Raw genomic sequence first — 12745 nt, 5'->3', positions numbered from 1 at the left:
ACGGGGATGCCCCATTTGTCTAATCTTCCACCTTTTCTGAGTTTGGCTCCAAACTGGCTAGGATCAACAAATGAAAGGCAGGCCTATGTGTGATCTGCATTGTCAGTGACAGAGCAGGCACTCCTTAAAATTCAGGAAGGAGGTGTACAAGCCAATCCCTGAGGCTGTCCCTCTTAAGCCCAGGAAGGTTGAGTGTCACCCCCCTTTCCCAGGACATCCTCTCAGTGAAGCAACACTCTGCACCACACCCAAGGACCTTTTGTGACTATGGAGGTCATTATGAACACAGCGGGATTCCCTGCCGTGTTCATGCTGCCGGTCTAAACATAGACTGCCAGCTCCCTTGAGACCGTTCCAGCCGTATAAAAAACATTCCATTGGGCCGGCGGGCGGAAACAGTGTTTCCACCAGCCGGCCCAGTGGAATGCTGGGCCAGGACCTAGCTGTCGTCAATGCCGAAGTGCGGCAGGTGCAGCAGCACCCGTCGCGCAGATCACTGCCCGTAAGTTGGACGGGGTCCCTGCACTGCCCATGCCAAGTGCATAGGCAGTGCAGGGGCCACCAGGGGGGCCATGGAGCACCCCTTCCGCCAGCCTTTCACTGGCAGGTAAAACCACCAGGGAAAGGGTGGAGAAACAAGGGTTCTCTATCCGGAGGGCGGCGCTGCTTGTTGCATAGTTGTTCTCTTGGGATTTTTAGTATACTTCAGCTGAGAAAATGAACGTGCAGCTGAGCAATTTGTGACCATTAATGTTAAACATACAAGGTCTACATTTGGAAAGGCATACTAAATATTGTCTTCTGCAATTATTTAATAAAGTTCAGCATGACTGAATCTTCTTTTTACATTTTGTGTTGCACTGAACTTATGAAGCACATATGAGTTAAACTGCTGAAGCTCAGCTGGGAAATTAGTGTTCAAGTCCTCTGGATGACCATTAATCAGCTTTTGACAGCACTGAGAATACCTTTCAATTTCAGTAGATGATGAAGAGATATTATGTGGCACATCACTTAGAAACAAAAATCCCTCTGTTATTTCTTTGTATATCTCTCCTCTTCTTTTCATCTCAGTACCAAGTTTGTCAACAATTGTGTAAAAGAGGGTGATACGAAATGTACCTCTGACATTCAGATATACTTCTGGTGCAGCATCTCCGTAATTGGGAAGCTTATTTTTGATACACTTGAGAGTTTGACCTGCCTTGTAATCAACATCTGATAGCATTTCCTTTGTAGCTGCTTCACATCTTTCGAATTCATCTTGTGAAGTGCACAGTTCGTCAGATAATGATCCATACAGATTTGCACATGTTTTTAAGTTCATACCGTGTGGCAGTTACCAGATTCTGATTTTGTTGTATTCCCAAAAAATCTATATCATTAACCTCTATCATTACTATTTTACTATTATTTTTTTATTGCACATATATGTATGTAATTTGTTCATTTATTGTGGGAGCCTCTTTTTAAGGAACCTGGCTCAAATGCACCATTTGCAGTTTTGAACCATATGGTTCATGGTAAATCCAGTGTTGAAGCAGATATGCTAATTAAGAAAATTATTAATGAAGTATGTGTTTACTACTGAGAAATGCGTAGAGAAATTAATCACAGACAAAATAATGTGCACGTTTGAAAATGTGCCCTCGGGGTGTGATCACCATGTATACTAATATAACTGAAACTGTGTGAAATAATGAAAATATATGAGAAAAATGTAGTAATATGTCATATTGAAATGTATAACCTATGTTTTGCATTAATTTGTAGTGCTAAATTAGTCTTCCTAGGCCTCGCACGCAGAGAGCAGAAATACTAAACGCCTTGCAAAAAACTGGATGCATGAACTGACCCTGACCTGACCGATGTTAAAGTTGCTTAGCTAGAATTTTCTGCAATGTACCGGCGGACAGGAGATGATGAAGACAATTTGATACAATTATGTGTAGGGTAGGGTAAATGTACTTTCCCAGGACTTGAACAATAGAGGCACTGACTGAAGAGAAACATGCAACAATTTCGATACCTGAAGAGCCGGATACTGTGGACATCGTATGGTGAACCAATCCACATCTTGTGAATGAACTGATATTGAAATTAGTAGATTTGGTAAACAAATACTATAGGTTAAAGTCATATCTGCTGACTGACTGACAAATTAGGAATTAGGGGGATGGACTGGGAGCCCCTAATAAAAGTCATAACAAGGGGCTAAAAAAGAGAAATGCGAGGGGAGAATTGATGACGTCAGGAGACGCTGCCTGAGGTGCTGTCGTTGGGTTCATGATCTGGGAGCCTGATCCGGGGCTGACTAATTGATGACCTGAAGACGAAGACTGACTTGTTGCTGATCCATTCTGGATAGGTAGCTATGAAAATGTGACTGACGAATATGTGCCTTTTCTTCTAGGTAGCAACTGCGCTGATTATAGAATTCTCACTTAGGTAGATTTTTCCAAATTAATGTTTTTCTCTAAATTATTTTTGCATGAAGTCCCACAGTCTGTTAAGGGAGACGTTGACAGTGAGACTGGACTGACGAGCTATTTGCTGAACTTTGCTATTGATGATGGTATTCTTGGCTTATGAGATTGCGTTTATGCATATGACTTATTTCAAGTTGTGATGTTTTTCATTAATGAATTAATAAAGAAGTGAATTGAATAAAGATTTAACTAACAAATGATTTAGAATTGTAATCAATAGGGAAATAAAATTTGTTTAACTCTTTACCGCGTTGTGGTTATTCATGTTTAATGGGTATTGAGCTGTTTATTTTATAATATTTCTTGGTTATGGATATTAGTTAATGATTTATTAGTCACTACATGACTAGGATACTCCATGCAATTCAAAAGGTTCATCGGCCTATATGCGTCCCCTTATAAGTTTACTTACTAAGGACCAGGTGTGCTAGCACCCGCAATGAAAAATTTCTCTGGTGCCCCCTTCCCTTGATGCCCTAAGCATGTGCTTATTTTGCTTAATGGGTAATCCAGCCTTGGGCAAATATAACATTTCATGAGGAATCTCATTTTAGCTGCATTTATAATTTTCTTCTGTTTATAGTCACTTGGGGCCTGATTCACAAAGGCTTTGCTCTAAATTACGCTTGTAGTACTCCTGGTCTACTCTTAGCTTATTCCTGGTGTACTCCTGGAATCAAAGAGTACGCCAGCAAGTACAACAAGAGTCACACCTATTCATGGGGTGTGGCTTGACGCCAATGCAGTAGGTCAGACATTTCGGAGCTCCGCCGGCTTGGGCCCCATCCAGTGGTATCCTGAGCCCCCAAAACAGCCCTGGGGCACCCCGCAATGGGCAGTGATGGGGCTGAATACCGGCATTCTTTGAGGGGCCAGAGAGAGCTCCCTGACATGAGGAGCTGAGAAAACAAAGACTGGAAATGGGATGGCAACCTAAAATGATCGCACCCTGATCGAACCGCGTGAGAAGATGGTGGCTGCCAAACTAGTGGAGTCCACACAAGGTAGAGTGAACCGCCTCTTCGACTAGAGACACTACTAGTGGGAACAGCCCTACATGGGGAGAAATGCTGCTGGAGCCGGGGGCACCTGTCGGCACTAACAGAAGACGCTCATTGGGGCTGCGTGGCTGGGGAGAAGCCCAGCCGCACTTGAGATAGCATGATGGAGTGCCTGCAGTGGGGCCCCACTAGGAGCTGGCACAGCATATGAGTGAACTCAGATGACATGGTGGCATCTCGGCAGGATGAGGTGAGGAGAGGAATTGCGGTGACCGTAGCAGAGGGTTGCAGATGAGGACATGACCTAGCCTCATTAGAAACTGCTGATCAGGCCCTGGGGGACTAACAAAAGGCACGCAGAGCACCCGGAGGCCTTGACACTGAGAAGGGGGTACTTTCACCAGGGCTTACCGATGGCATCCTGAAACATGTCCAAAACCTATTGAGGTCTGCTGCCAGCTCAGCATCCATCAGTTGTCCCTCACTTGAGTTTGCGAGCCTTGTGACATTCTGCAACTCTATACTGCTGGCACTACTACCACTACATAGTGGTCCTTTATTTCTAATTCGTGCTTGTCCAAGGACGACTGCTTAACCACATTGCACCGGTGTGGGCCTGGTCATACCAGAGCGATTTCTGGGATGGCCGCTGACATTTTCACCGTTGCAGTCACATCAAAGACTGGTGGCCCCCACTTAACTGAAACTGTGAAGGACTTGTGGCTTACTGCTAGTGGCGTGCTAGTGTCTCAGAGGTTAAAGCATTGGGATGGCTGAGGGCTGAGAACTGGCAGGATATAGCTAAAGGAGGGGGCAACAAACAAGATAACCACCTGCCAGGATCACTGTGACGTTTCCTGGCCTGATTTGCCTTCTTGTTAATTCCTACCAACATGGGAGGGGAGGACTGGGGCCGCGGATTCCCCCCTCTTTTTTTTTGTCACCGGGAGACTTGGGCACCCAGATGCAATCCTGTGACTGGAGTGGCCTGTTTCCTTGGTGTAGTTGATTGTAATGGGGAAAACGACCACAAAGGTGGACACTATGCTGCTTGATGAGAGAGCCCTCAGCCCTGGGATGGATCCCCTGCAGAGCACAACACTCCAAGACATCTTGCAGGCAATAAAGGCCTCAAGAGGGGCTTTGGAGACAAAAATTGATGTCCTGGGAACAGATTTGAGCCTGCTGCAAGAAGATCATGGGTGACTTGTAGAAAGAGTCACGGCAACTGAAAGAGACTTTGCTGGGGTGTCTCCTGCTGTCTGCAAGATAACTGATCGAATGTCTATAATGGAAACCAAAATCCGCTCTTTGGAAATCCGGGCTGAAGATGCCAAAAACACATCACACTGCAGTAACATCAGGGTAGTAGGGCTGCCGAAGTGGGCAGAAGGTGGCAATATGTTAAACTACCTTGAGAAACTATTCTGAGGTGCACTGGCTCAGAAGGGCATGTCGCCTTTTTTTTGCTCTGGAAAGGGTGTACGGGGGGCCAGCGAGACTCCCGGCTCCGAGGACACCCCCATGACCGATTGTGGCAAAACATCAGTTCTACAAAGATCGAGATTACATCCAGGCCCAGGATTGTCACACAGGGGATCTAATGGTAGATAACAGTAGAGCAAAGGTCTTTTTAGACTTCTCTTGGGAGGTTCAGAGACACCACTCCACATTCTTTGAGGCCAAGAAAAAGCTCCGCCAAATTGGCATAAAATAAGGTATGATGTTCCCAACCCGGCTCAGAGTAGTGACCCCTGAGAGAACCTGATTTTTTCCAGCCTCAACAAGAAGTCTGGGACTGGATTAACCATCACCCTCAGCCTAGCTCCAGTGGTGTACCAAAGGAGCAGCGTTCTCATGGGCCTCAAAAAAGGAGAAGGAATGCCCTACACAACTCAGTGGCGCCAACGGGGGAAGAGGCGCAACAAGAAAGGAAGTGTGCAATGGAGGTAGTGGCCTTACTGTGCAGCTCAGGCTCTAGGTCACCAGTGACTGCGGCCGAGGAAGCAGCTGAAGACTCCGGTTCAGACATTGCTTCCAGTGGCTTGTGTAAATCCAGCTCTATAATACCACACGCCACTCCAGGAATGGCAGATATCATTATCTGATACTTTGATTTTATCTAGCACTTCTTGGGGAACAATCCTGATTGCCAGTCATTTTGATTGGAACCAGATAGGGTAGGGGCCGAGTTGTGAAGTACATATTTGTCCCCCGGGGTCGCAACCTTCTATTTTTTTTGTTAGGTTTGGATGGGTTGCTGGGACTGGGAGCACATGACTGGGTCTCACCCCTCCTAACTCATAAATGCTATGCAAAATGTCCTGTATTTTTGTTTTTACAGAACTTTGTTTGGATAGGGGACCTCGCCCGACTTATCCTGGGGGGTGGGAGTTGGTTGGGTGTTTATAATCGTTTAACTTGGGGACTCAAGATGTGCAGCATCTTATGTGTAGCCGGTTTAAGCTTCTGGGATCTCCGGAGGGTCGGATGGGCAGGGGTGGGTAGATAGACACCACGCCTAGAACTCATTTAAGTCTCATGGAGGTACAACACAATACACGTTCCTCTGCTGGCATATTAGAGGAATACATGCAATGTTTAAGAGGTACAAAGTGCTATCCTTTTTGATTAGACGCGGGATCCATATTTTCTTCCTTCAAGAAACTCATCTCATCGCCAAGGAGGGGATGGAACTCCAGCACGGATGACGGGGCCAGGTATACTACACTAGCTATTCAGCCTTTGCAAGGGGTGTATTCTAATATGTTAACTATCTAGTTGACCCTGACGGTCGCTATGTAGCAGTGAGGGGTAGACCTGAGGGAAGGGACATAACAATATTTAATATCTATGCTCCTAACACTGAGCAGGGCCCCTTCCTGTCACACCTGTCAGGCCCCCTAGCACAATAACTTACACATTCCACTTTGATGGGGGGGATTTTAACTGTGTGGCTAACCCAACCATGGATAGATCATATCCCCCACTACCGGATTCTCCCTCGCATAGAGTCGCCCAGGCTTTTTCCAGGTGGCCGCGAGGGTGGGAATTGGGAGACACATGGAGACTGACCCACTGGCAAACACAAGATTATTCTTTCCCTTCTAACCTACTTGACTTGCATGTACTCCTCAATACATGCTTATGCTCCCCTGACATCCATAATTTGTCCTGCATCTCAGAATTTCTGGCTCGAACAATATCAGATCATAACCCTTTACTTCTCCATTTAGATTGGGCATGAAACCCATTTGGTGACTGAAACCAGAAGTGCTGCTAGAGGACCCGATATTTAGGGAAGTAATCAGGCTCAAGGTAAAGCAATATTTTGTGGATAACGAGGGGAACGCCTCTTTGCCTCAATTGTAATAGGATGCTTTTAAAGTAGTGATGATAGGACAGTGCATAGCTGCATCAGTGGTTATAAGGGGCACATTGTTAAGGGAGGTACTGACAGCAGAAGATGAATTCTGCCAAGCAGGACTGCAGCGGCCTGGAGACCAGAACTTTCGGCAAACCCTTTTTGGCAAAACAGAAGTGGCAGTTAAAGTTGAGAGGCTCCGTTATTTGATTACAAAGGGTACCTAGAGTGCACACATGCGGAGAGGGACCATGCTGATATGCTGTTGGCCTGGTTGGCTAACCCTGACAAACAGGGTTCGCCTATCCTGGATTTCGAATTAGAGGAGGGAGCAATGTATACAGCCAGAAATAGATCAATGACTGCTTTGCCCCACCATAAGAGCTCTATGAGACATGTGAATATAATGTGGGATTTTATAGCTCTACTGGCCATCCCTCTTCTCACTGCTAAAGAGGCTGAGGGGCTAGGATGAGATGTCACCCAGAAATAAATAAAAATAGCCAATAAGGCAATGGCTCAAAGTTGGACACCGGGGACCAATCTGTTCCCAGCGTAGCTATATGCCACTTATTCAGACCTCCAGGCTCCCAAACTAGAAAAGCTGTACAATGAAGCCTGATCTTCAGGCCTTCTACCTATCTCCACTGGGGAGGTGGTGATTGTCCCCTTATTGAAGCCCAGGAAGACCCCCACAGAGATTAAGCCGTACCGGCCGCTCTCAATGCTGATTGTAACTTATAAGATTCTGGCGCTCTGTCTGCTCCTGTACATGACCAGACTTATTCACCCACACCAGGCGGGCTTTATTCCTGGATGAAATATGGCCCTTAGTATTAGACACCTTTTGTCAATCCTAGAACCAAGATAGCTCAACCGAGAAAGTGCAGCGATTCTCGCTGTTGATATTGAAAAGGCCATTGAAAGCCTGGAATGGGGTTACTTGTATGCGGTGATGGAGCACATGAAGTAGGGGGAGGGATTCCTGACCTGGGCCAGGTTGCTTCACACTCACCAGACCGCCAGGGTACAGACAAGCAAAGTAATATTGATTAGTTACCATGTGAAGTGAGGGACGTGACAGCGGTGTCCTTTGTTATCATTACTTTTTCCCTTGGCCATGGAGCCCCTGGCTGCTCAAATGTGAATGGGAACGAGTTACCAGGGCCTTCACAGATACTGGCATAGGATAGCTCTCTATGCTAATGATTTACTGATCTTTCTGAGGGAAACACACAACGACTTGGCTGGCACAAGATCCATGCTGAAAATCTTTGGGTCCTTTTCTGGACTTAAGGTGAAATGTTGGAAATCTAGGTTTTTCCTGACTACCCCAGATGCAGATCTGTGAAAAGCGTTGAATCCACTTGCTTGATCTCCCCTCAAGAAGCTTTCCCTATGTGTGTCAGCCAAACCGATTTACTGGAGGGGAACTTGGGATTGGCCATGAGATCACGTAAGCCAAGTATAGATTTTTGGGAGACACTACCACTCTCAGTGATGGGCAGAATAGCCTCACTGAATATGGTGGCCTTGTCTCGCTTGCAATACTTTTTTGGGGCGCTCCAAGTATGGATACCCAGGGCGTTGTTTAGAGAATTGGATACTTTGATTGCAACTTTTATTTGAGGTTCAACCTCCCAAAAGGTGGCTCTGGCTACACTGCAACATCCTACAACAGAGGGAGGGTTGGTGACAGCCGACTTTGAGGCATATTACCTGACGGCCCAGCTTCAGTGGTTTATGCAGTGGCTGTCAGGCCATCAGATGCCTGAGGGGGCTCGCAGCCCATTTGTCCCCATGCCATCAGACCTCATGAAGACATTAGTGGGAGTGCAGTGGGCTTCGTCTCTGGACACAGGGTAATTCCGGGAAATAATTAAATGCTGGAATCACTGCCTGCAAAAAACCTATACCAAGAAACCTTACACTACAGATCTGCCTCTTACCATGCTGCGGGACCTTCCCCATGGAGGAAACTGGAGGGGACTGGAGGACTGGGTGGATGCGGGGGCCACTCCGCTGAATCAGCCCCACAGTGCTGGGGAATTGCTCCCTTTCAAAGATTTAGAGCAGAATTCGGCCTCCTGCAGGGGCATTTCCTACCTCACGGGGTGGTTACTGCGGTGATCCGGACACGTCGGCAAACTGGAACCGCCAAACCTCAGGCCCACGGAGTCTGCTGCTACATAGCCCTTCACTCTGGCACCATTTAGGTTGTAACCTGCCTCTATAGAGCCATTGGGGCGGATGTGCGTTGCCCTCTGGAGAAAACGTGGAACAGTTGGGAGAGAGATCTAGAAAGTCCAATTTTGGAGACGCCTTTGCCACCATCCTGGACAGAACCCCTCGGGTGTCTAGAAATGCTTGCTTTAAACTGATTAACTCCTATATCCTATTCAGGGCATGTTTGACCCCGGAACACATGCAGTGTTATATTCAGATAAGGGATGCATCCTCCCCTGATGCAGGGAGGTAGGAGCAAGTCTGCTTCATATGCTGCGGTCTTGTCCCCACTTACACCCCTTTTGGGAAGAGGTTACAGAGCTATTGGGGACAGTTGTGGGCAACGACGTTCCATGTACGCCCGGGCACCTCCTTTTGAGCTAGTTTCCACACACCTCTAAAACTGAAGCCACTAGTGGATATCAAGATATGGCATTTATCCTGGCCAAGAGGGAAGTCGCCAGAAACTGGAAATCCCTGGGAGGACCCTGCACATCGAAATGGCAAAAAAAGAAATGCGAGAAAAGAAATGCGAGAAAAGAAATGCGAGAAAAGGTGCGGCATGCGAGGGCAGGGTGCTGCTGCGGGAGGCCAGGAAGGGAATAGGTACCATAGAGATGGCTCGGGCGTGGGAGGCATTGGTGGTGGAGCTCCGGACCCTTGACTCGGACGATAGGGAGGGTATATGAGAGACCGCTATTGTCCCAAATCAGAGCTGGTCCCCACTTCTTCCTTCATGACCACACGCCTGGGTGTCTCACCCTCCCACAGCCCACCCCCCAGATTGATATTTACCATTTATGCTTTTAGGCACACCATGACTTTTAACTGGAGGTACCACAGAAGCATTTGTCATATCACTATTACTTCAGTATAGATGCAATGATGGGGAGGGGTGTGGGATTTTTTTTTATATCTTTCTGCATGGTTCAACAGAAATTGTTACTACTTCTGTTTAATTGATTTACATACTATCTACTGCCTAATACCTGACATGAACATGTTGGTCTTGCCTTCTTTAACTCATTGTTACGATAAGTGGTGATTGGAGATGTCATCTATATATGAAACCCAATAAATAGTGTGTTTAAAAAACAAGTCACGCCCACTCCCTTCATTAATCAGCCCATTCTGTTTCTTCTTTGAGTACAGCAGGAACAGTTGTATGTATGCTGCCAAAGTGTGAATGGCTGATACCCTCCTGCCTTCTGTCTATGCTGGTGACTTGAGGAAACAGGTTGTCACCACTAGTATGTGCGTATTTTATACATAAAAAGCATACGCGTTCTTGTTTGTTTGCACACCTGAGCTATTTTACTTTAATCCTCACAAAAAGTGAAGGGCCCGATTCACAAAGCTGTTCCTGAATGCAGTTATGTGTTACTCCTGTGCAATAAGACACAGTGGTGTGAGTTACTACTGAATAAAACAATTTCTAAGTTATGTGTCAAGAATTTTCAATTCTATTAAGGACACGGAGGCAAGGATTATGCTATCTCTTTCTTTACTGACTCAAACAGCAGCCAATAAAATAACATTAAACAAAAAACTACACATCCCATGATGCTCTAAACCAAGCATCACATGCTCCAATCACCGAGCGTGACCTTAGTCCATAATAGCCATAACCTTCAACGTCACATCCTCTTTCTTTGTCCAAACAGATAACCTTTCAACTTCTTCTACGAACTTCTTCTGCAGATGCTGGTTCATAACTCTTCCCATCCGAACCAGTCATCTTAGATAACCCAACAGGAGCTGGAAATCAAATCAAACTTCCTACGAGCTGAGGCAAAAGGCTGTTTTCCACCAAAGCCACCAGGACATAAAATCAGGAATTCTTCTGATTGTAACCTAGGATAGACAACAATAACATGGTAATATCTCATATTGTTAGGCTACCCAGCAAAAAATCTTTTAAACACTCTCCAATAGATAGCAAAGGGAGGGCATAAATGTATCAAATTCATAAACTTATACGCATTTGAGTATGACATCATTATTCATTTAAGTGGGGGGATAATCCTCGCCTCCGTGTCCTTAATAGAACTGAAAGTTTTTGACGTGTAAGCTAGAAATGTTTTTATTCTATGTCAGGACCGGAGACTCAGATTATGCTAGTTCAAAGCTGATCAATAGCAACAGAGGCAACATCCACCACAGGCTTATAATAAAACTTACGAAAAGTACATTCAGAAGACCAGTCTGCCGCTTTCATAATGTCCTCTAATTTTGACCCTAAAGCATAAGATTTAGAAGCCATAGCCCCTCTAACAGAATGGGCTCCAAATTGACTGGTATCTATACCTGCTTCACTCATTATCCATTTTATCCATCTCGAGAACGTGGCTAAGGAAACTAGTTTAAAGAGTCTCTGCAAAGAAATTAATAATTGTCCTTCTGTGGCCTGTCTAAACTCCTCAGTAACCAGCTCATAATCTTTCAAGCATTGCACAACACATAATTTTGAGTTATCCGGGTACAAAGGATAAGTTACTGACCTGCAATTAGTTTTAGTTCTTCTGGAAATATTGAAGGTAACTCCATTAGGAGAGTAAACTCTACCAGACAGATCCAAATCCTTGACGTCCGAAACCCTCTTACAAGAAATCAGGCATAACAACATAGTTAACTTCGCTGAAAGCTGTTTGCAGGATAAATACTTGTTACTAGGCCAAGAATCTATTAATTTTAAAACAATGTTCACATCCCATAACACAGAATATTTGTCCTGAGGGGGATTAGAGAGCTGAATACCTCTCAATAACTTACAAACTAGGGGATGTTCAACCACTGGTTTACCATCAATATGCTCATGACCTGCAGAAATGGCTGATCTAAAATTATTAATAGTCCTATAAGCCAGACCTGAAGATGCTAGTTCAGCCAAAAAACTGAGAATCAGTTCAATACTTGACTCCAAGGGATTGCTACCCCTTCCATTGCACCAACTATCCCATCTGCGCCATGCAGATGCATATCTCTTGTGAGTTCCAGAGGCCCAAGCTTGTTTGATAAAGTTCTGAGCGTGTTGCGAAAGACCTGGGGTTTTCCATCTTGCCCTGAAACCATCCATGCCATCAACGTCAGATTCCCTGATAAAATCAGTGGATGTTGAAGGCCCTCCGGACTCAATAAAAGATTCGGTCGAGGAGGAATGAGCAACAGGAAAGCACAAGCTAATTGAAGTGCAATAGGGAACCAGGGTTGAGACCTCCACAATGGTGTCACCAAAACCAGATCTGTTTTTTGTCTCTGAACTTGAGACAGGACCCTGGGAATCAGCATAAAAAGGAGGGAAAGCATAACCCTGAAAGGGGAACCAATTCTGCAGAAAGGCATCCGTCACTAGGGCCAGAGGATCCAGGCGCCTGCTAAAGAATCTCGGAATCTGAGCATTGAGGCGTGACGCAAAAAGATCTACCTCGCAAGGGCCCCATTCCCGGACTATCTGTTGGAAAATAATCTGATCCAGTCTCCAATCGCTGGGGTCCGTCAGGTATCTGGAGTTCCAGTCCGCAATAGTGTTCTGGACTCCCGGTAAGTATTCCGCTAGTACCACCAACCAGTGACTCAAACAATAATGGCAAAACTCCTTGGCTATCTCCGCTAGAACCCTGGACTTCATTCCCCCAAGCTTGTTGACATAACGCACTGCCGAGATG

The sequence above is a fragment of the Pleurodeles waltl genome, chromosome 3_1 (genome assembly GCF_031143425.1).
Source record: "Pleurodeles waltl isolate 20211129_DDA chromosome 3_1, aPleWal1.hap1.20221129, whole genome shotgun sequence".
Classification (NCBI taxonomy): domain Eukaryota; kingdom Metazoa; phylum Chordata; class Amphibia; order Caudata; family Salamandridae; genus Pleurodeles; species Pleurodeles waltl.
This window is presented reverse-complemented; position numbering follows the sequence as displayed.